Raw genomic sequence first — 24,311 nt, forward strand, 5'->3', positions numbered from 1 at the left:
ATCACCATTGATTAGGGTAAGATCGACGAATCTCGCATTCCCACAATATGGAACTGCTTGATATTTAAGTAATGTGGGCAAGCAGGCATGGTGGGACCTAGACTCAGCTTTAGAAAATATGCCAAGTCATGCCATGCTAGAAAGGATTAAATGTAATGAAGCATGCTCATTGGTGGAGGGTGACAAGTGTGCCAAGTGGAAGCGGCAATGTCATGTGCGCGAAAACTTTAATTACTATCAAAACACATGGATTAAAAGGTAATTTTTCATTGGTCAAGTTAGTTTAGTGGGCCACCAAATAAAGAGATTTTGGTTCACTATCAATTAGGGTAAGATTGACGGTGTCTGCATTCTCACATTATCAAGATGCGAGGTTTTTAAATAATGCGAGCAAGTGGGCTTCTGATGCGTGGTCGGGGGTCCCAAAGTTTTAAAAAAGCCTTTTTCTTTTAAGAAAAGTCATTTGATCTTTGGGAAATCAATGGGTAAAATTCAAATTTCAAAATACAACATGAAAATAATGGTTGTAGGAATTGATATGATACCAAGTTTCCTTTGTGCAACCTCAATGCTCTGATATAACATATAAATTTGCCATTGTTGAAGCACAAATTGTAGATTTTCTCAAAGCGAAAGGATTTGTAGAGCTAGGGCATAGAATTCCTCAAGGACTTAAGAAAATTTGTATATATAATTGTAGAAAGAAGAACAAAATTTAGCAGGTAAGTGATCTATAACTAGTGAAAATCAAGAATTTGCTGAGTAAGACTTAGAAAATTTAGAAATTGCCTCCATAAAAGGAATTTTCTGGGCAAATTGAATATTCAAAGAGGCATATGCATGATGATTTTCTGGAAAAATTTCCTTTTTTGGTACATGAGATAACTAAAGGGAGGGAGTTGATTCCTAAAAACCCTAGAGTAGCCATAACACAGGGTTTCTATGACAAGGCCAATTGGGTACGAGATGCTCAGGTCTCCATGAGCGGTTTGGAATTATTCAGAAAATGGTTTTCAGAGTGAAGACTGGATACTCCTCTGAGTAATGCCTATGAGTTTGATATTGGAAACTTAGTAGTCCCCAGAGTTTTCTTCGATAGTGATTTATTAGTGGATTTGGCCAAGAAGTATGATCCAATTACAGGGTGGGTAAAGAATCAAGCTGGAGTGAACCTCTTTAGGGTTTGCCCTGAATTAATTAGAGAAGTCTTCAATCTCAACCCTAACCATGATGTGCATGAAACTATTGACATGGGTGACTTTCAAGCAAGGTATGATGCACAAAAAATCTACTTGAAAAAGGGGCCACTACAGGAGCATGTTGCTAAAATTGGTACTTTGTCTATGATTACTATTAGCACCCTAGAGCCACTATTGAAAAGACATTTTAACACTAGAGCTCTTTGTAAGATTTTTGGAGTGGATGAAGTAGAACAAATCCTAGGTTCAATTGTCCTCATAATGGCTCAAACTCTTCAATTTGGAATGAGCACTATTATGGATTTCACAACATTTCTTGCAAAAGAGATTCACAATGGCCTAGTGGGGATAGCAAGGGGAAAAGTAGATAAAGCTTTCTGTGGGTATTCAATCCTTATGCATATATGTTTGCATAAGGCACTTGCCTTCTTTTCCAAGGGTATGGAGCTAGAGACAACTAGGGATGGAGAAAAGAATCTAGTGCAGTTGTGGAGTGTGGATATGACCTCAGAAGCCACATGTGCCAGTTATGTGAGGTTTGATAGGTATTTTGCATCAAATCTTAGATTGCTCTTTAGAGGAGACAACCCTATAATTCCACAAGCATTGTTAGAATTGGTCAAACCCAAGGATCATGCTAAAGGGCTACTTGTCAGTCATAACTAGGGGGATATAATTCCCTACAATGTTTCAATAGTGATAAGAGTATATGGCTTTTTTGGAAAGCCTCATGTGCTACCATTTCATGTGTCTTTTAAGATAGGAATAGCTGAGCTATTATGGTAAATAAGCACCATAGATGAGAGGGAGTTGACTAGGAAGGGCACATTTTTTTCAATTGTTACTGTGACCCATGATTTTGTCTTTGTAAGGAAAGGGTGGAAGCATCTGAATTTATTTTTAGACAGATATAACATGGAAGAATCTCATGCCATATTTATTGATCTTGAAGGATTCTATGATGTCTTTAGGGAGAGAATAAAAGCTTCCCACCATGGTGCAACAAGTTTACTATCCTGAGGATGTAATTAGAAATTTTCTTAATTTACAAGAAAAAGAATTAAGAAGAGAAAAATAGATAGTATTTAGCAAAACCCTTGAATTTATTAATGCTTTTGAACCCCACTATGATCCATTAAAAGAAAAGAAATACTAGGGAGCCAAGATGCAGGCCTTGATGAATAGTTTTTCTGAGATAATACAAGCTATGAATGAAAAGAAGGCTACATATATTGAGACGTATCCAGATAGGGCTGCAGAAGTGTAGAGGAAAATCAATAGTAAAAACATAGTAGCTCCTGGCCAATATACCTTACAAAGAAGGTTAGTATATGTGATGATTCAGAATGTACAATAGGGTCCTCTTCATCAAAGACAAAGGCCAAGAAGTCCACCTACAACTAGTGCTCCAAAAAGGTAGAAGTTAGAACAAGGATCTTTTTCTTCTCAGCCAAAACAATACTCCCCGAGCTAGTCCCCAATCTAGATAGATGATGAAATATCTTTGAAGGAACAACTTAGACAAATTGGTGAAGGGGATGTAATTGTTACTTCCACAGATCTGGAGATTGGGGAACCACAAGAACCCCTACACCTTCCTTGGAGCTCACTGTTGCTAATTATCAAGGTAAGGAAATTGATCCTATAGTTTCCCAAGCCTTTGAGAGGTTTATAAATGATGAAAATTTTGTGAAATCTAGGGAATTTGCACAGTTTTTGTGGAGGTTAAATATAGGAAATTTTGAAAAGTCTTGTGAAAAGATAAGGGAAGAGCAACCAGATAAACCAGACTTTGTTATTAAAGAAGAGGTAAAATCAATTTTTTTGAGTGATTTTTCCCAATTTACACCTGAGACTAGGAGGCAATTAGTTAAGCAATCAAGAGTCCTTATCTTACTTGAATGGGATATAGTGAATGCTATGGTTTTTTATTCAGTAAGAAAACAAAAGGATGTCCAGTTAAAAACTAAAGAAGAGATACTATAGGCTCATAGAGGAGTCAAATTTAGGGATAAAACAAGGTTGCAATAAATCTCTATTGTAGAGCATACTGGCGCATTGACAGTCTTTAGGGCTAGTGAAGTTGGCAGTAAAAAGATAATTGGGATGGCTTCAGAAATGCTAAAATTTGGTAGTGTGGTGTCTGGCCAGGAAGAGGATAGATTTACCCAACTAAATGCTAGATTTGAAGAAGTGCTGAAGGCATATGAAGAAAGGGGCACATAGATACAAAAATTGGAGAATCAAGTATCTCAAATGGAGAAGGTGCTGGGGAAAAGAAAAACAGAAGAGTCCAGTAGACCCAGGATTCTATACCCTCGCAGGCCACCTATTGAGCCTTTCAAATCCACTCCAATTATTGAGGTACCTAATACCCCTGAAAGGCCTCAATTTTGCATTGCAGGAGATTTTAAAGAAGAGAAAACCAAGCTCTATGAATTGCATGTAGAATTAAAAAATAAGTATGAAGAGAAATTGAGACAGGGTGTGATGTATTTGATGGATAGGATAGAATGGTTAACTTTTTTTTATCAATTGGCAAGGATTGCATCCATTAGAGATGAATTGCAGAGAGATAAGGATAGGTTGAGCCCTCTTGTGTAAAAATGGAGGGAAAGAGACAATGATATTACAATTATGTGTATATCTGTCATCCAACTACCTTGTCATCAAATAGAGAAGATTTTTGATTTATTGAATAAATTAGAAAGTTTTGATGACAAAAGAGATTCTTTTTAGAAAAGATTAATAAATTGTTTTTCCAGTTATATGGCTGAAAAATTTAGTCTATTTCCTTGTGCTTTAAAGACTGTTGACAAAATAAAGGAAAAAGAAGAATGGAAAAAAGAATTGGATGGGATATCTTGTGAAAGAATGAATAATTTTGTTAATGAAACTAGCTACTGGCTATGGGAAAAAATAGCTGAGGAATTGGTGAAAGTGCAACTATTTTATAATGCCATCAGAAAGGATTTTGTTGATTTAGAGGCAGTTGCAATTTCTTTAATAACTGTACAAAGAGAGGCACTAAGTTTTGATTGGCCAGAGGACACTGCTTATGATGAGTGGAGAAACAAATTTATGTTAGAAGAGTAGTTGTTATAGGATGATGAAGAGGAGAAGAGGAGGAGGAAAATGCAAAAGTAAAAGTTACCTTCATGATTAATGATGAAGACAAGGAAAATCCCCAGATTAAAGTAAGTTTGCAGGTAATCACAGATGATTCATCACTTTCAAATTTAATGACCACTTACTCTGAGGATGAAGAATAAATAAAAGAATTAAAGCTCTTGTCTCAATCAATGAAAATATAACAGAAAGGGACCCACCAAGGAATGTTCGATGTGATAGCCTTTTTGTTATGCATAGTTTTTTCCTTTTGTTATAGATGTATGTAAAAATCATTTGAAGGACACCTATTAGTCACATCTACCCTTTGCTTGTTGAAACTCATGCCTATATAGATGAGTTTTCAAGGCAATGTGATGGTTCGAGACTTGTATAATTTTTGTTTTCTCTCAAGAAAAGTACATTCAGTCGGTCCAATAGAGTGCAGCTGATTTGAGTTTGTTTCCATTGTACTTTTTGATAACATATTGAATGACAGAAATAGCAATCTATTCCAGGCTTTCAATTGGTTTTCTATTGGTCACTATATTAGTCATATGAAAAGGATAATACATAAGGGTATTTACACTATATTTGTGTGATCAGTTTCTATCTCCAGTTTATGGGTTTGTATATTTTGAAGTCATTTAAATAAGATTTAACTAGCTAAATGCAATCTGGATGGGTTGTATACTAATTTCATTGTTGCTCTTAATTCAAGAAATTATATAAATGCTTCAGTAAATTAGTAGGGTTTGTGAATTCATGAAGGGATATTTCATAAGAATGGAGATGGGTGATTACAATTGATTAATTCATTTATAAGTTATTTGAATTAGATCTCCCACCAATAGTTAATTCTTTGCCCAATGGATAAGGCACTGGTCTTGTGAGTTAGAAGTAGGAAGGATGAATTCTACTGCTGCATATCAAATCAATTTATAAAATCAAAATCATTTTTCATTCAATTTTGTTCAAAATTATAAGTGCTAGTCAATGCTCATTTATATCTATTCTCAGAGTCTTAGGTAGTTGCTATTTCCATGAATATTTGTAAATTCAAGGAGAATGATGACCAGATCTGCTGGCAAGGGATGCATACAAGTTTGAGAACATTAAAGGAAGTAATGTAAACTGCTCATATATTAATGGGTAATAGATGAGAATCATAATGAAACTAAAAGAATCTTTACATAGTAGTTTGAATTAAAATTATCCCTGGGTATACCCACCTTGGTTTAGTAGAGCCAAAAGAGTAGGAAACCAACCTTTGGTTTTGTTGAAGTTGGATCCAAATGGTGTACTCATGTAGTTGATAAGGGGAATTAGCTGATCCTTAGGTTGCATGAGTATTATCATTTTGGTATTGAATATTTTTGTTGTTCAGTAGTTTTAAAACACCAACAGGGTAAAACCCCCTCCCCAATAATTATACTTTTTAAATCAATTTTCTAAAATTTATTTTTATATAAAATTTGATTCCAAGAAAAGTAACCCCTGCCCCCCCCCCCCCATGTGATAATTTTTTTTACTAAAAATTCCAGCAGTTACCTAATAGGGAAAATATGGCCAATTAGTCAAAATTTCCATTTCAATTTTCAATTTCAATACAAAAGCCTTTGCCTGTTTAATTCCCAATTTTAACTCTATTGAAAGAAAGATTATATTGATCAATTAAAATGTCCATGAATAGAAGAATTAACAAATGTACCAAAACTCATAACATGATACATTCATCACAAGAATTATTCAAACAACCATTAATAGACATGATGAAGATAGGAAAGAGAGAGAGAGCATATTAAAATATGTGAAAATCACAAGCATCTACCTGGACACTGATGCTAATCTCAAAAAAAGTTTTGATGGCAGAAACATGAAGATTAACACCATTCTAGATGACTGAGTAAGAATCCTGAGTAAAATTTTGGGTTATAAATTCAACCATGGATCTAGGATAGATTCAGTCCCTGTTGGATTTCTTCACGTAGCTTATGTGATCATAGTTAGGGTGAAAAGGTTAATCTATGTGATATTATCCAAACTTAGTTGTTGGATAACATATCAAAAATCAAGAAGTCTAGGAGCATAGTCTTTAGGTATTAATCCCTACTAACTCATATATTCTTCTACACAGCAAAGAAGTTTCCTAGTATTTCAAGTTGGGATGGAAGCAAGTGCGCAATGCAAACTATCACTTGTACTTACAAATCTAAATTAGAAATAGTTAGGGATAATGATATTGATATAATGATGAAATCACTCCAAGCTGAAATGAAGCAAAGGTATAAGATACCTCCTATGATGATAGAAAAATATAAAGATGAACTATGTTTCATGGTATAAACAAATTCACATGCATAAAGGCAGTAGTTCCACAAGTAAAGTTCATTTATCCTATGGGTTATGAAATGAGTGTTCAACTAATTGAAGGCTATGCGTAGATAATTCTACACTTTGAAGTTGATTCTGGATGCCCTAGATGGGGTACGTATGTTGAAAAGATGAAAGAAGTCAAAACAAATCTAATGGACAAGGATACCATGAAGAAAGTAGACAAAATAATTGATTTCATCTTAAAATAATTAGGGATGTCCATAAAGGAATTTGAAGAGGTGAAAGGGATAGTCTCAAAAATTAAGGCTAGTGGTCAAAATGAACTATTAGCCCCTACACATATTGCAATGACCGGACCTACTATAGAGGTCATGTATTAGTTACATAGTAGCAACTCTTGAGGAATCAAAAGAAAATAGAGGAAGCATCAGTGCCAATAAAATATACAAGGTTTGAGGAAACAAAGCTCATGCAAATCCCACTCCTGAGAAGAGAGTTAAGAAAACAAAAAGTAGATGAAGTAAGAGAAGGAAAACCTTGCAAATTAGTTCCTCAAAATCTGAAGAAGAAACTTGTGACAGACCAGTAGAGCCTATGGACCAGGAAGTAAAAACTTTAGTTGGAAGAAAAGCATGGAAGCCTAAGGTAGAAAATCTCAATATGAAAATTATTAATGATAATAATTTTGTGTAATTAAATAAGTATTATGATTTGTATAATAATACAGATAGGCAATAGCTAGAGAATGTTGTAGTTAGAAGCATGATTCTAAAAGACAAAAGGTTTGATAGCATAAAAGTTCAAATCCCTAAAGATTTGTATAATAGGCTGAGAAACAAAAAGAGTAGAGTAATTGAGGAAGATAAGAAAATAAGAGTAAATATGGTGAAAAAGCTATGTATAGTAAATAATGAGGAAGAATTAAAGGAAATTCTAAAATGAATGTCACCCTTGCTAAGGAATAAGAAGGGATCTATTCTTCTTATGGGTCGAGGAAATGATGAAGAGATGAATATGAAAACTCAAAAGGCAATAGTCAAGTACATGTTTACTATGTCTAAGGAGACTAAGGAGAGTGCAAAGTCAGAGAAGACAAGCCCTATTGTGGCAGCAGTCACTCCACCTCACAATTCTGAGCAACCAACTAAAACTTCAATTCTAAGTGATTCACCACACATCACCATTGATAGTGAATCCATGCAAGTAGATAACACAAATGTAATAGTGGATAGAGCTGAATATCCATTCAAATATTATTGGCAATATTGTTGACTATAGAAGTTCTTTTGATGAAGAAGAAGAGCAAGAGCAAAAGAAAGACATATTTTCTAAAAAGAAAATTGAAACCATGTCAACTAGCACTAAGGAAGCTACTACAAATTCACCCTTAGAAATAGAAATAGTGAAACCCTCTACACCACCTACACAAGTGGTAGTAGTCACCTTAGTAGTATAGTCAGATGATGAAGATGAAGCACAAAATCTTATATCTTCTTTAAGTCAATTAAGAAGACTTTAACTTCAATTTTGGATAGATTGGAGAAGATTGTAAGTTTTGTTGATACATCTATAGACATTCAACAAAGAGTAGAAATTGTTTGCAAAAATTTTGATAATGAGTTTACAACACTTACCAATGTTGCTACAACTCAAGCATTGACTAAGCATTCTGGTAAACTTCTTAATATTATGTGTACAAATATAAGAAATGATATAGAAATGTTAAATATATGCATAAAGGAATTAAGGTAGAGCATAGAGGAAGGGAAGCAGATATATGCTAAGTGCAACATGGCATACCTTCACCTTCACAGTTTTGATGAATAGAAAGAAAATGTAATTGAGCTATAGAAATTTACTAATAACTTTCTAAAACAAGATCAAAAGTTAGAAAACTTGAAAAATTCAATGGAAGAAATCCATGATAGCATCCAGGATATTCAAGCAAAAAAAGAGAAAGTCCTAAAAAGATTTACTCTTGTAAAAGATCACTTATCCCCATAGATTACATTGTTACAAAATTATTTGGAGGAATGCTTGGTAGCTAAAACTTCATTTGACAAGTTTGTGGCTATGGACTTGAATACAATAGAGTTAGCCACATACGCCCTATGTGCACTAATAAGTATGTCAAATGCACTGAAAGAAAGTTGGAAGAAACATCTTGCATAGTTTAAGACTAACTTCAATGATTGTTTTTCTAGATTTTGATACAACTTTCAGATTTTGACAGGATTTTCTTTTTGTTGACACCTTTTTCATTGATGTCAAAGGGGGAGAAATAAGGATATTTGTAATTATATAGTTGTACTTTGACATATAGTAGTAAGCTTTGCTTTAAGAAAGCTTTGTAATTGGAGTGATAAGGGATGTAATTTTTTTCAAAACATGAATATAATGTTTTTACTGTGTTATGTATGGTTATTTACTTTGATTGTTATGACAACATTTTTTTTGGGGGGACTTAGCCAATTTTCCCAAAATGTTGCCATCAATGCCAAAGGAGGAGATTGTTGGAAATATGGTTGATCAGTCAAATAATATGAGATATGTAGTTTTCATTTATGGCAACATATGTTTTACAGTATAGCTATGATTGCTTGTGATGGAAAATTGTCTAAGTATTGGACAATGTTATAGCAGCTTGATGACATTTAATAATAATGGAATATTCCTTTGGAATATCCTCTTGTGCAGTTAACTATAGATGCATGACATCATTTTGATAATGTAGACAAGTGTGCATGCCTATATAGTCAACTGAGTTCAAGTTATGGAGGAAATATTGTTGCAGACATTTCACTATGTTGAATAGAGCATGTCAATAAATTGAGTTGTATGACCCATAGAATTATTTTGATTACTAAAACTTAATGAGCTGACTCTAAGGATAATATGGGAGCCGACTAAGGAAGGATTTATTCATATGATTGATATAAGTAAAGGACATCATTAATGAGGTTAGAAGTGAGATATGCATGCAAATATATAGTTGTATGTTAAGGCAGTGGAATCTTCTTGCACACATTTGTATATGATCCACCAACTCCTAATAAGGTTGAAGCAACTCCTAACAAGGTTAAGGCTTCTAACAAGGCCTAGTCTCCCAATAGGGACTCAAGGCACTATACATTCTTCATAGACTCCTAATAGGGTCAATATCCTTAACCAAATTCTTTATATAGTTAATCATTTTGTGGGTATCATCCCCATCGATGTTTTCCCTTGTCTAGGGTTTTCCTAGTTAACAAAATATGGTGTTATCTACTCTCTTTATGTATGGTTGTTTATACTATTCAGCATTATTGGTTTACTTCCTTATGCATGTATCAAAGTAATTAATAATATCCAATCATTGTCAAAAAGATTGAAAATACTAATTCACCCCTCCCCCCTGCCCACTTAGTGTTATCTATTTCTAATAGAGTTGAGGAGAAGAATGATTACTTGAAGTGTTTCCAAGAAAATTAGTGATGGAAATGATAATGAAGGCCAGTCAATGAATCAACTATTAAACCAAATTTGTGATCTATATTTGCAAAGTGACTTGTATTCATTCAAATCAACCTATTGTTACTTTCTAACCATTGAACTAGTTTGAAATCCTTTAATCAAGGTTGAATTAGTTTGAATCCTTTAATCAATGTGACATTATAATGGAATGTTCTTAGGTCCTCTAACAAGGCCACTCCTAACAAGGTGATTAAATCCTTTGATAGGGTCACACCTAATGGTGTGTATTGTAACCTTTAATAGGGTTGGCTCCTAATAGAGCTCACTCCAAAAGAGTGAAAATATTGGTGACATGTTGTAGGTAGATTTTACTAAATTGGATTTCCACATTAAATTTGGGTATCTTACTTTTGTGGATTTTATTTAAGATGTTTTACTATTAATGTTTTACATTTTACAAGTTTGTTATTAGGACAATGGAATACAAGTTTTATGTTAATGGAAAATTGCTATAAAGGTCAAGCTACTTAATGATTAGATCTAAGTTGGTTGAAGTCTTTAAAAATTAATAGGTACATCTAGACCTAATGATAACTAATTTAGCCTCTCTCCCTCTCAGCTATTCTAAATCATTCTAACAATTGGTATCATATATTTGGTGCTTATAGAAAGAAGAAGTTTGAATGGACTTAAAGCTAAAGATTAAGTTGTATAGGAAGAAGATACCCAAATTGAACAAGGAAAAATTTCCTACATGGAAAAGTTTGATGAAGCTACACATTGTTGGAATTAAAGATTCTTCAGTATTCTACTTAGAGAATGAGTATGTAGTTGTACCCACACCTATGATAGCATAGTAGATAAAGAAGAAAAAAGAACACAATCATGCAATGTTGGTGATTGCATCTACCATAAGATATTCAAAGTTTGATGACATGAAAGAATGCAATTCTGAAAAGAAGATGTGGGACAAGTTGGCAAAGATTCATGGAGGAGATAATTATGTACTTAGAGCCAAATTAGTAAGCTTAAGAGGAAAGTTTTATGACATAAACATGATCATACAGGACTAGAAAATAGGTTAAAACTTAGCCTATGAGAAGCCACAAACTCAATCAACGTATGCTAAAAACCATCACTAATACATTTGGCATCAATTTGTGATGGCTGTGTTGCAATTACGACAACAATGTGTCGCAACTGTGACAGTAATAGATGTCATAATTTTTTAGTCACAAATTACAACGTCTATCCTATACCATCACAATTATGATGCCTATCCGTCACTATGCAACCACTTTATTGTGACAGTAACCCCTTCACAATGCTTGTGGCTAATGTCACAATTGCGACAGACACCCTGGCAATTGCAACGATAGTTGGCATCACCGCTACAATAACCTCGTTGCAATGCTTGTGGCTGACATCACAATTGCGGTAGAAACCCTAGAAATTGCAATGGTAGTTGGCATCACCGCTACAAAAACCCCATGGCAATGCTTGTGGTTGACGTAGCAATTGTGACAGATACAAAGTAAAACAAAACAAAAATTGTTGGCTTCTAGCTACGTCAAACCAAATCAAACCTCCTAAACCATGCGTAACTTCATTTGGTCACATCTTATATTTGAGTAGGATGGTGTCTTATTAGTGCTCCTTCCATTATTTCATGATATATTATTATTAGGCCATCCGATCAGCTATAGGACAAAGATGATTCTTGAACAATCGAACTAGCAATATGGTCGATCTGCATTGTATTTGGACACTTGGTTTTAGGTTCATCTCATCGATTCCCATTCATCACAAGATCTTTATCTGATTAGACCTTGATAGAGAACATTGAGATTTCCTGAGCCCCAAGCCCAAATTGTGTAGGCTTTAATCTCCACATATCATAAAGCCTATATATAGAGTTGAGCATTCTCACACCATTTGAGAGCTGATGCAGGTGAAGCTTCCAGCTAGGAGATGCCCAACTCTATATACAGGCTTTATGATATGTGGAGATTGAAGCCTGCATGATTTGGGCTTGGGGCTTGGGAAATATCAATGTTTTCTATCGAGGTATAATTAGATAAAGATCCTGTGATGAATGGGAATCGATGAGATGAACCTCAAACCAAGTGTCAAAATGCAATGCAGATTGACTGTATTGCTAATTTGATTGTTCAGGAATCATCTTTGTCCTATAGCTGATTGGATGGCATGATAATAATATATCATGAAATAATGGAAGGAGCACCAATACGACACCATCCTACTCAAATATAAGATGTGACCAAATGATGTTACGTAGGGTTTAAGATTCTTGATTTGGTTTGATGTTGGAGGTAGTTGAGAATGACATAGCTGGAAGCTTCACCTCCCTTGTCTCCTCTGTTTGCCTCACTCCTTCTTAGGCCTTAATATGTCATACTTATGTTGCTTAAATCATTGAGTACTGACAATTTTTCTAAAATTGATTTCTTACATTTCTCTTTTCAGAAGCTTTCTTATAAAGATAAACTATGATAGAAACAATCTCTTGAACATGCACACACTTTTTCGGCTATGGTGGACTAGAAATGTGCAATATATATATTTTGTGCACTACAATATCATGTAGTGAAACTGATTATACAAATATAGAAGTAGTGAAATCATGGAAGCAAAAGCCAGTAAAATTCGAAAGGTTCAATGAAAAAAAATATTATGAAGAAAGATTGCAATGATGTGGCATTAGATTGAATACATCAATATATGTAATTGGATCAAAAATATCTCTGGATATTAATGCCAGTAAAGTAGCATCATATTTTTTTAAGATTTGCATATTGATCTCATCATTTTTTATTTAATTAACGTTACTTGAATGATTTGAACAAAAACTTACACAAAAACTTACTAGGAAATATGCCTACTATGTAAATGTATTGCATGCATACACATATGAAGTTGCTATAGAGTGAAAGGTTGCAAGTTTCCTCCCTCTAGTAACAAATGCTTAGATATCCTTTATGCAAGATATTACCAATGTGCATCAAGCAATTGTTTGTGTTCCACTAGCCATGGAGGTCATCTTGAGATGTCCTTGATACAATGGTTAAGATTGCTCAGAATTTAAAATCTAAAAAATAAAGCTGCTTACTCAATTGCATTAAGCATTAAAGTGCCTAAACTTTTTGGCCATGTTTTACAATGCTATAAATAATCTTGATCTAAGATGGAGTGCTGTCAAGCATGGGAATCACATGAAGCTGATTGTCATTTTATAGACATACTTCAGTTATTTTGTATCATGTGCATGTGTGCTACCCATATGTTGCTTCTCTTGGCAATGTAATGATTAGAAGAGTTCACTAACATGGGGAGTCAAACTTATAGAGAGAAATGACCCCTGACAAATATATACTGCACCCAAGGCAAGGTCCCTAAAGATGGAAACCAGATATTTGAGACATACTGCTTCAATTGGAAGTCTTCCAAATAGGGAAAAATAGAAATATATACTTAAGTATTATAAACAAGATAAAAATTTCTCACACCGTATTAAATTCTAATATAGATTATACGAGGAAGATTTTGCAGGAGACAACTATTAATGTCAGTACATTTACACCAAAGTTTAAGGAATGTGCATTATGTAGAAAATTCATGACTTCTTGAGTAGAGTCAAAAAATCCTTATGTATAAATAAGAATAGCTAAAGATTTTCTAAGCATTTGAGAGTCATTCAAAGTATTCCATACTTCAAAATTTCAATTAGAGAAGGAAAAAATGTTTAGTACTTGATAAAGCATGTGCTGTAAATAATCAAACAGATACAATCGACAATTCTAAAAGATGAGATAGGTAAACATTCTGCCTTATGAATACATTATTTCTAGAGCTATATAATTAGATTGGAAATTTTAAAAAATAGTATACTTTTCTACTTGGATAAGGAAAATTGAGCATGAAGATAATACTTACCTTACGCATAATACTACGTTGTCGACTTATTCCCACCCATTCATAAGTTTTCCCATCAAAATAGTGCATAGTTTTCATACCTACCCATATACCTTCACAAGAAAAAACAATAATGACATTAGGACTAGATTTGTATATTTATTAAACAATCCATGATACAAAAAAGTGGAAATCAAAGTAAGGTTTGCAATTTTTTTTGAAGATTGAACTGTCCAATTTAGGCTCAGTTACAATGAGGTGAGACACTAAGTATGACATTTGTGGCCCTGATTATATTATTCATAAGCTTTCTTGTCTTTTCCACATTCCATGATCATTCTATATTATTTATCACAACCCATTTTATTAACTCATTATGTGAATAAAAAAATTGATTATTAACTAACTATTTATCTGTGTGCATTTGATGTTTCAATACAATGAACTAAATGTGATAACACTAAATAAAAATTTATGTCAATTAGTATTTTTTTATTTTATGAATATCCATGACTTGATATCTTGTTAGTCAAAATCTTTTCCATAGGTCCTCCTATTCGAATAATTTATAAATAAGATTGATAAAATTGATTGTGTTTTGCAAATCATATACATGCAATATTTTAATTATTTCTATTGACTTGAATTATGATCTTTTGATTCTAACATTGTCTAATTGCAATCTATTGGCATGAGGTGGATGCTGGTCAGTCTTTTTCCCCTCTCACTTGTTGAGTTAGGCATCATCTAGAAAAGGGAGGCTGATCATGATAGTGAGGAAATGGTACTATAAATCTTAAGAACTTGTACACATGCATCAATCGTAAGTTGATTGTATGATAATGCAAGGTAGACATGCAAAGGTTTTCTCAAGTGTCATCACAAGTATCTATACTCTCATTGCCTTTCTATCGTTGCATTAGATCCAATGAAACATAGGGACTCATTATTTCCCTAGTTAATTATGATAATCATATCATTGGTGATAACACAGTCCCAAGATAGTGCTAAGATCCAAGGATGCAATAAAAAAGCTACAAGTTTAGAACCTCATGATAGTTCAAAGCATGAAGCCTTAGATGCATAGGACAACAATCTAAACATAGGACAAAATAGAGAAATATTTAGTATCTTATTGAGCTTCACTTTGTTTCAAGAATATTTTAATATTCTCTACTAAATAGGGCCAACCACATGAAGGTGGAAGCTCATTTGGCCCCACCCCCCTCCCCCTAACATCACTCTACATTCCTCGTTAACATCTAAAATTCATTCATTATTTCAACCATTAATAAAATGTAACATTCAATTAATATCACATGATAACATTCATTAACACATTAGATTTGTTAACATGCAACATTCATCAATATTCTGCATTAACACATAATTCAGGAACATTCATTAGCGCATAATTAAATTCATTGAGACATAAAATTCAGTCATTATCAATTAAGGTATGTCGATGACAATAATTTCTTTTTTTTCTTTCTATTTCTTTTTTCTATGTAAGCTCTAAGAGGAGCATCGGTGTCATCATCAATTCCCCCCTCATCAGTTGTTCTATTCTCTATTCTTGATGATCTCAAATTTCTATGTTGTTGCAAAGGGGGGTCCTTTGTAATAACAAATAAAAGAGTTAAATTAAAAATAATTTATTATAATTTTTATAAGTATTTAATTATTTTAAATAACATAACTGTGGTGCTCTTTACCTGATCTAACCACATCATTTTGTTTGGACTCAACATCAACATGCTCATGAACATTGATCCCTAGATCCTCTATAGCTGCTATACAAAATGTTACGTTAATCTAAACACCAATTGCAATTACATATCAAAATTTTAATAGGAAATGTATACCTCCACCACTGGGATGCACATCATGCGAACCTTCAACATCCATAGATTATGTAGAAGGATTTTCAGACTACATTCCAACATCCTACACATTGTTATCATTTCTTTCTTAAAACATATATACTCACTTTATATTGGAACTTAACATCAAATAGACTAATTGGTAAAGTATTCAATTTGAAATAAATTTCATTTAGCTTATTTACCTCTGGCTTAGATGCATCATTATTAGAACCTTCCACATTGATTTTAGCTTGTAGCCATTCAGCCACAGCTCTATAGCCTTGTTGGAAGCCAATTCTCTTATCCTCTTCTGTGAGGCATCTCTTGAACTCTGAGCCCTGCATTTTTGCGTGGTATGGTGAATTTTACTTGCATTTTTTCATCAACCAATGGAGGATAGTTAAAATATCAAAAGGAAATACAAAAGTTTCCAAAAAACTTGGTGTCAAGGTTGGGTGTATGAGGCCTTGAATGGTACAAGGGAGAAGTAACTAGTATGCAGCCTTATGTGATGAGTTAGGTCCATGAATTAAAGGAGCAGTTGTAACAGTAGATTAGTTCCTTGTTTGAAGGTGAATCAAGCCTTGAATGTTCTTCTGGAGAATAGAGGATTGGGGTGATAACTTGAATTTCTTAGTTCTTCCAAGGTGTTAGGAGTTTGTTGGTGCTTCCAAAGCATGTTACTCTGCATCATATATTGGTGTGGAAGAACACTGAGATCCAAGTTGAGGATTAGGAGCATAGACAAGCTAGTCTATCCTATCATTTCCCATCACAATATATAAAAAATTTGATACAATTTTTCATTTACTAATACTTACAACTCATGCTTGAAGTTTTGAAAAACCACCAAAGCCGAGCTTGTGTGTCCCGTGCTTTTCTAGTCTTGCCTTTGTTGCCTTTGATGTGTCAGGAAATCTATGAAAAGTTTGAAATATGTTAGATAGTATAAATATAGAGGTTAATTAGTACATAATTACATTCTCAATAGTATCACATACCTTTTTGTACTCTCTACTTGTGTAATATTATTTTTCTTGTCAGCTTTATTCTTTCCATCCAAAATCAGAGCCTGCCACTCAGCCTCAGGAACATAGGGCGGACGCTCATACCTGGGGTTATCCTATAAATTTTTTCTGTACTAGTCCCTAATATACTTCAAACATAAACCATCTTTTTCAAGGAGCTTGTTTCTCTCAAATGGACAAGGTCCAAAGAGTTGGGTCATGCTCTTTATAAGATCATCCTTCAACTTTTTGTCTTGGTTATTCCACCTTTTAAGTAAAAAAAAACATGTTAGACTCATAAATGAAGTGAAGCTACCTTTAATAGAATTTAAGAAATGGATGAAAAGAAAAACTATTCTAGCAATGATATGAAATCAAAATAGTGGTTTGGGGTTTTAGTTAGGATATGATGTTCCACCAGGTACACAGGCTAGGCCCGAATATTCACAAACACTCATCACAAATTTTTTTCCAAAAAACATCATTCCCTACAAAACAATCATGGGATCATTAGTCGATGAACAGTGATCAAAAACTAAATTACTATTATATCACTATAGAATAATAATAACTTTAAAGTACCTAGAACTTTGGCTACTTTTAATGGAATGCCTTCATCGTCGTTGGTGATCAATATGACATCCTTCACCGTTCTCGTACTAGGAACATAGGAACATCCAAGAAATGATGTTGTAGCTCCTATTGCAAAAAGTTTCATAAGTTTCATAAGTCTTTGTCATGAAGTATAAAAGAACAAATGATAATTGATGTTAAAAAGTTGTAAAAAAAAACTATTTGTTGCTATCATAAGATAGTTATGAAGGGCAGTTGGTGTCCAAGGAGTCTTTGTTCAGTTTGATGAGTTAGTTAGATGGGAAAAAGGCTTGAAAAGAAAGTTATTTATAAGACACAGGTGTTGTAGTCAAGAAAAGTGGTGTGTGTGTATGAAGAAAAGATATAAATAAAAGAATTCTGCAATTCACTATCACAAGGATAGTTTTCTAATTTGCAAGATTTAGACTAGTAACTCAATAAGGTTCTTGCCATTCAAAAGTTACTATTTTTCTTCTTGAAGAGATTGTCATGTTTGGTTAACTTTTTTCAAGGTTTTTTTAAGTTATTCTCAAGCAAAACTACTTTTTAGATCTCTGTTGTCATAGGAAACATGACAGTCTGTCACTGTTTTGAAGTAATTTGGGAAAATGTGCCTCTCCCACTTTCTGTGATTAAAATGTAACTTGTGGGAGAGATACTAAGGCTTGTAAATATGATGAATTTAACATGATTTAGATTCAAGTGACAGTGAACAAAGAAAGGAAGGGCAAGGTGACTATTGAAGCAAACAGTGAAGGTGCATTTGCAAGGCACCACATGGTGAATATGATGATTTGAGGGTCGGAATGACTAAATACTGCTTGAAAACATCTTAGAGGGTTTTTTCAAAAGTGTTTAAGCCATTAGAAAGATTTTATAAGTTGATTTAGGGTCTTTTCTAGGAAGCCCTAGGCTAGAAACCCTTAAAGGGGGGGTTTGATGGAAAAGTATTTAGAAATGCATGGAGGGTTAAACAAGTTGATGAATCCTACTATTTATTAGATGCCTTAAGGTTGTGTAAAGGTTTGGGAGGTTGATAATAAGCACAAAAGGTAGTTGCTTTGTTAGGCAAGGGCTAATTAGGCCTAATTAATTGTAGAGATGAACATAGAAGGGTTCATCAATCACAAGTTGAAAGTTTGATATTTGCAGGGGTTTAAGAAATCATTAAAGGGTATTTGAAGAGGTGGAGAAGTTACCATGGTGTTTGATAAATTTGGAAGAAAAATGCAATTTGCTTGCAAGACAAGGCTAATAGGACAGTCCTACAAAAGGTAGTTTTGAAGATTGGAATAGAGTTGATGCTTGGTAGGGGTTGGAACTTTGTAGCTATGTTGTTTGAAGGTTATTGAGGCATTGGAAGGATCAAGAGAATCCTTGAAGATAGAGATTAAGTGTTGATTGCATGAAGGGTGAATTAAGAGTGTTCCCAATGAAAGGGAAGTTGAAAGATGGACAAAGTGAATTGAAAGTTGTTCAAAATGAATCAAGGTAGTAAACCTATTATAGAGGAGTCTTTGGTTGATATCTTAAAGTCAGGAACTTCTTATTGATCCTTGAGTTGAACTCTAGTTCCTTGAGTGGATTCCAAGACCTTGTTGAATCCTCAAGTAACTTATAAAGGGTGACTATTGGGAAGATGGCAAATTAGATATAGATCAGAGCCAATAATTACAACATAGTTTTGGCAATGAATATATATATATATATATATATATATATATATATATATATATATAGAAGATGATGAAAGCATTGATTACTACTAAGGAAGATCAAAGAAAGACAACTCCATTTATCATGAAGTAACTCATACACATTAGAAATGAAATTATACTTGATGTAAGTTTATAAGGCTCATCTGAAATATCAACTACATCATTGTAGATTTATTATCCCATTAACCATTCTATGAAATCAAGGACATTATATTAGACAATTATTTCATCAATAAAAGAAATATTTATTCACATCTCATTGCATGATCAAGCACATGAATATGGTGTAGGGAACCTAACCTAGGAGGCAAGGGAACAAGTAGGGAACAAGCACCTAGGAGGCAGGACACCTACCCACTCCATGGAAGGGTGGATTCAAGCAATTTAGGAAGTTTTAACAAGGTTCGGTCCATACTTCAGTAAGTTGGCCCATGTTTGGTAATATTTTGTAATAAAGGCACATGTAAGGCCCATTAGCACTTTGGTGTGGTTATAAACTGAGTGACTCAAATGGGACCAAAAGGCCTTAGAATAGGGTGTTTGAGTCAATATAGGCCTAGAGAAATGACCATGCACTTGTTAAGTTCATTAGACTTACCGATTTACAAAAAATGCAAAAATTGCCTAAAAGTTGCTGACAACTTTTAAAATGTTGATTGGTAATTACAAAAAGTTGTTGTTTGTTTGTTTCATGGTTGGAAATGGCTATTTGGTTGTTCCAATGGTCATATAGGCCTACAAATATGTCATTTGACGTCTCAGTTGGATGGAGAGATCAGGTTGTAGCAGATGCTTGGAAAAAATGAATAAAAACCTTTAATTTATTGGTAAAATTTTTGTTACAATGGGTTGTACGGTTCTGTACAGTACTTTCATGATTATCCTACAAGTGGCTTAGTGGTGGATGTGTGTTCAAAAGGTTTTGGCTTTGATTTGATTCAATTTTCAGTTGTGGTTTGTGAGTTATTAGCATTTTTGTCCTAAGAGGTTTGAATAGCCCCGTTTTCTAGGGCCTTGTACAAATGAAACCCTAACTTGCAAATCCATTGATGGCAAACTCTAAAACTAAGGGATATTCAAGTTAAGGGACCTGTCTACATGATTCCAAGAGTTGAAGGTGTGGTGAGCAAGGCAAGTATTTTTCCAAGCCGGCCCTAGGTCAAGCAAGACCATGTGCTTGACTAGTTTTTGTTGTTATTGTGGTGACAGTCATGTTTGGAGGCACTTCTGATCTATGTGAGTGTTGAAGTTAGATGCATTGAATGTGTTTAGAATTTCCATAAGTGATTGGGGTCTTGGGAACCCACCTATTCCATACTTCCTTGAAGCCTTAGCCTAACTTGATCAACTAGGCCTAGGTACCAAGCAGCAGTTTGGAGCTTGTTGGAGCAAGATCATCCTAGAAGCTTTTTGGATTCTATCAATTGTCTTAAGAGGTGTCTAAAATAGTGGAGAAGTCCCTATGCCATAGAGGGATAGTTGGTGAAAATACAAGAAAATGAATTGGAAAGGCTACAGGATTGTGGTTGGACTGAAGGTCTTGGTTGTTGTCACCAGTGCTTGTGTTAGTGAGTGAATTTTTTGAAGTGGATTCCCCTATTTGGGCTCAACAGTTGTGTATACCCGATGTGGGTAAGGGGACTTATACCAAGTCCTAGATCCAAAAATTAGATTGTGAAAGCCTTCTGAAGGCTAGTAGAAGAAGTGGCTGCTAGAGTTTGCATCAGAATATAATTGTGATAATATGCTACAAGAGAAGATGATCTTCAATATTATAATCTTTCATAACTAAAGATAGCTAATTGAAGTTTGACCTATAACATAACCTTGTATATCCAAGATATGAATGGAGTCAAGTTCTTATGGTTTGGAATCATAAAATTGTGAAAAAGTTTAAACGTTGAGTGACTACTAAAGGGGGGTCATTACAATCTACATCGTAAACACATAACAAAAGAGAGAAAAAAAGGGATTTTTGTACTAGTAGATGATGCAACAGTCGATGCCTGTAAGCTGCATGTTGTCAACTCAATAGTCAAAAAGAGATTTGTGATTGTCCTAGATGGAGGCAACATCTTCATAGGATACAATTGATTTGAAGCTAAAGAATAAAAATTTTAGAGCATGCATAAATATAGAACGTGTGGACTAGCATGGACAAGATTGTTAGAGCATTAAAAAAAAGGATTGTTTGAGCATGTATTGTCAATGGTTATGATCATTCCTATATATATTCAGTGGAAAACACAAGTGGGGAATGGAACATGCAATCTACCTGAACCACCTGCAACACCCTCATCATGAGAATGGGGCTTGAAATCGTGCAAAAAAATCTATAAAGACAATGCATCCATATTTTAATTAATGCCATAAAAGAGCATAACATAAATGCCATTATTGAACTCTTGTTATAATTATAAATTTCATTAATACTTACTTTTAAGGTTTCAGAGGTGTGCAACAATTCAGATCCCCTATCTTTTATTTTTTGAGTAGTAGGCTTTATAGTTGCCAAACGTATAATTTCTCTACCAATTTTCTTTACCACCTTTTTAATTGAACCGATTGGGTCATCGGTCTCTGCTAAATCAATATAGAAAAGGTCCTCCTCAGGGGGGGGCCAAGCGGGGGGGGGGGGGGAACTGCTGAGGGATTGCAAGTTCCTTTCCCTCCCTCTGATCACTAGCCCTCTATGACAACAATAGTATTAGTATTATCAAAATTACTCCAAAATAATGAACAAAACAACATTAAAAAAAAACATTTTGCTTCTATCTAGTTTGCACAATTACAATGAGTTTTACCTGCTCATGTGTAGATGAGCCAGGAACATCGCCAACATCCCCTCTAGGCAGTTGCTCCATATTATGCCCCTGTGTCAAATATCAAGTATAAAAATGTTAGCCAAAAATTTTATTGACTAAATGGTATGTTGGAGTCATTGATTAGAAGTTGGTTTAATAGTATGTACCACCCCATGATAGTAGCCTCATTTCTATCTATGGTTCAAATTGTAATCAATAAGAAGCTCTTCCCCTACACGTATTGATTTTATCACACAGATGAATACACGATTTCCTCGCTCACCTCAAATATGCAATTGGGTTGCTTTATAGTTGATCCAGGTCGTGTACTATTTATAAAACTTGCAATATTCCCTATTGCTTTTGGCCTTCCATCAACGTATATAGCCACACTTTTACTTTGATTATTGTCTTGCTGTTGTATATAATTTTTCAAGAGGGCATACCTATGCATACTTTTTTTTATTGAACAATATGCATCCAACTTTTGTAATCGTAACATGGTCCAACATACTCCATCAATTCAAAAACTTTTTTGTAAGACACCTTTATGCTGTCCATAGAAAATAGGCCCAACCCATGTAATGATGATGGTCCTATGCGATATATCCTCTCGTTAACACAAGAATCAGTGTTTATTGGAGGAAGTTCCTTGGGTACCTAATGTTTCTATAGATGTTGGTACCTCAAGGGCACCTCGATGTTTCCTTCCATCTCATCATCATAAGAACATGACCCCCCTTGAGCAAGGAAAACTTTCATGTGTTTATTGAATTTCCTTCTAGTCCTTTGACCTCTAGTTAATCTCCATGTTCTAGATAAACTACATGTCTCACTTTCCTCTTCTATTCCTATATTTCCCTCACTCGAGGAAGACACTTCTAAAAAATACCCATTCACGGGTACCTAAAAATGGGAGAGATCTTAGAAGACATAAATCTTACTATTGATAAGTGTATTAAATAGACTGTCTATAAGGAGTATTGACTTATACCTGTTGATCCATGAGACTGTATGGGATGCTCCTAAAAGGGGTTCAATTTCTTGCAAATTTAATTCAATTATCATGAGAATAATCACATCATAATCATAATCACATCCATTATAAGCATCACATAAAAATTAAAAACATTAAAAGGTACACAATATAACACTTAAATCAGGCTCACATTATAAGCCTACTACTGAAGTAGGCCTAGTGAAGGGCTAAAACTAGGTTTTTGTATCAGCTGATCAGTTGAGGGCTTAGTCACCTTGGGGACATGCTATTTGAAGTTTTTTGATGTGTGTGGAGGTGGAGGAAACACCTAGTTAAGGTGAAGTCAAGTTTGGCACCTATTGAGGCATTGTGAGCATTTGATAGTTTTTTAATTAGATTGCTTGGATGAATCCATTGGATGGATTGAGGGACATTCATAGGATTATTCCAAAGATGTAGAACCTAAGGTGGCATAAGGATTTTGAGTACACTCTGGTAGGTTATGGAGTTGGCTTGGATCAAGGAGACAAATGTTATGAAGATGCTTGGTTGGTGTTGTGAGAACACTATGGAAGTCCCTCTTGTTATGAATGATTGCAAGTCCACCTAGGGTCTCTACATCACCTATAGAGGTAGAATTATTAACCAAAAAATTGGGTAAGAACTTATCTTATGTTTTCCCTATGAATTTTATTCTAGGTACAACTCCCTTTTATAGATATTTAATGAATTCCCTTTTCTAAACTAAACACTTACAAATGCTTTTGACCTAAAAGAAAATAAAGCTCAATACATACACGCATCAATATGTGTTTTAAATAGTTTTATTTAATTAATTTAGATTAATAGTTAATTTAGATTAGCAATATTCTATTTGTAGTTGAAACTTGTAGCTTTTAAATAGATAATGAATAAACTATGTAACCATATAAGAGAAATATATTTCTATCAAGAAATCAATATTAAATAGATTAAGGATTGATGGCATACCTCTAAATTTCATCATCATCATACTCTTCATCATCATCATCATCATCATCATCATCCTCCTCCTCGTCATCATCATCATCATCCTCGCCATCATCATCACCATCATCATCATCATCATTGTCATCGTCAACATCATCATCAACAACATCAACATCATCTTCATCCTTATCATCAGTAGCAGCATCATCGTCATCATCTTCTTCTCCTTCTTCATGAAAATTTGTGTCAAGAAGATCATCCAATAACTATCGATCATCATCTACATCATCTTCTACTTCTTTGGTATCTAATTCTTCCATCACATTATAATTTATTGGCCTTCCT

This window comes from Cupressus sempervirens, chromosome 1 (assembly GCF_028749045.1).
Source record: "Cupressus sempervirens isolate cs-2001-9-10 chromosome 1, ASM2874904v1, whole genome shotgun sequence".
NCBI lineage: Eukaryota > Viridiplantae > Streptophyta > Pinopsida > Cupressales > Cupressaceae > Cupressus > Cupressus sempervirens.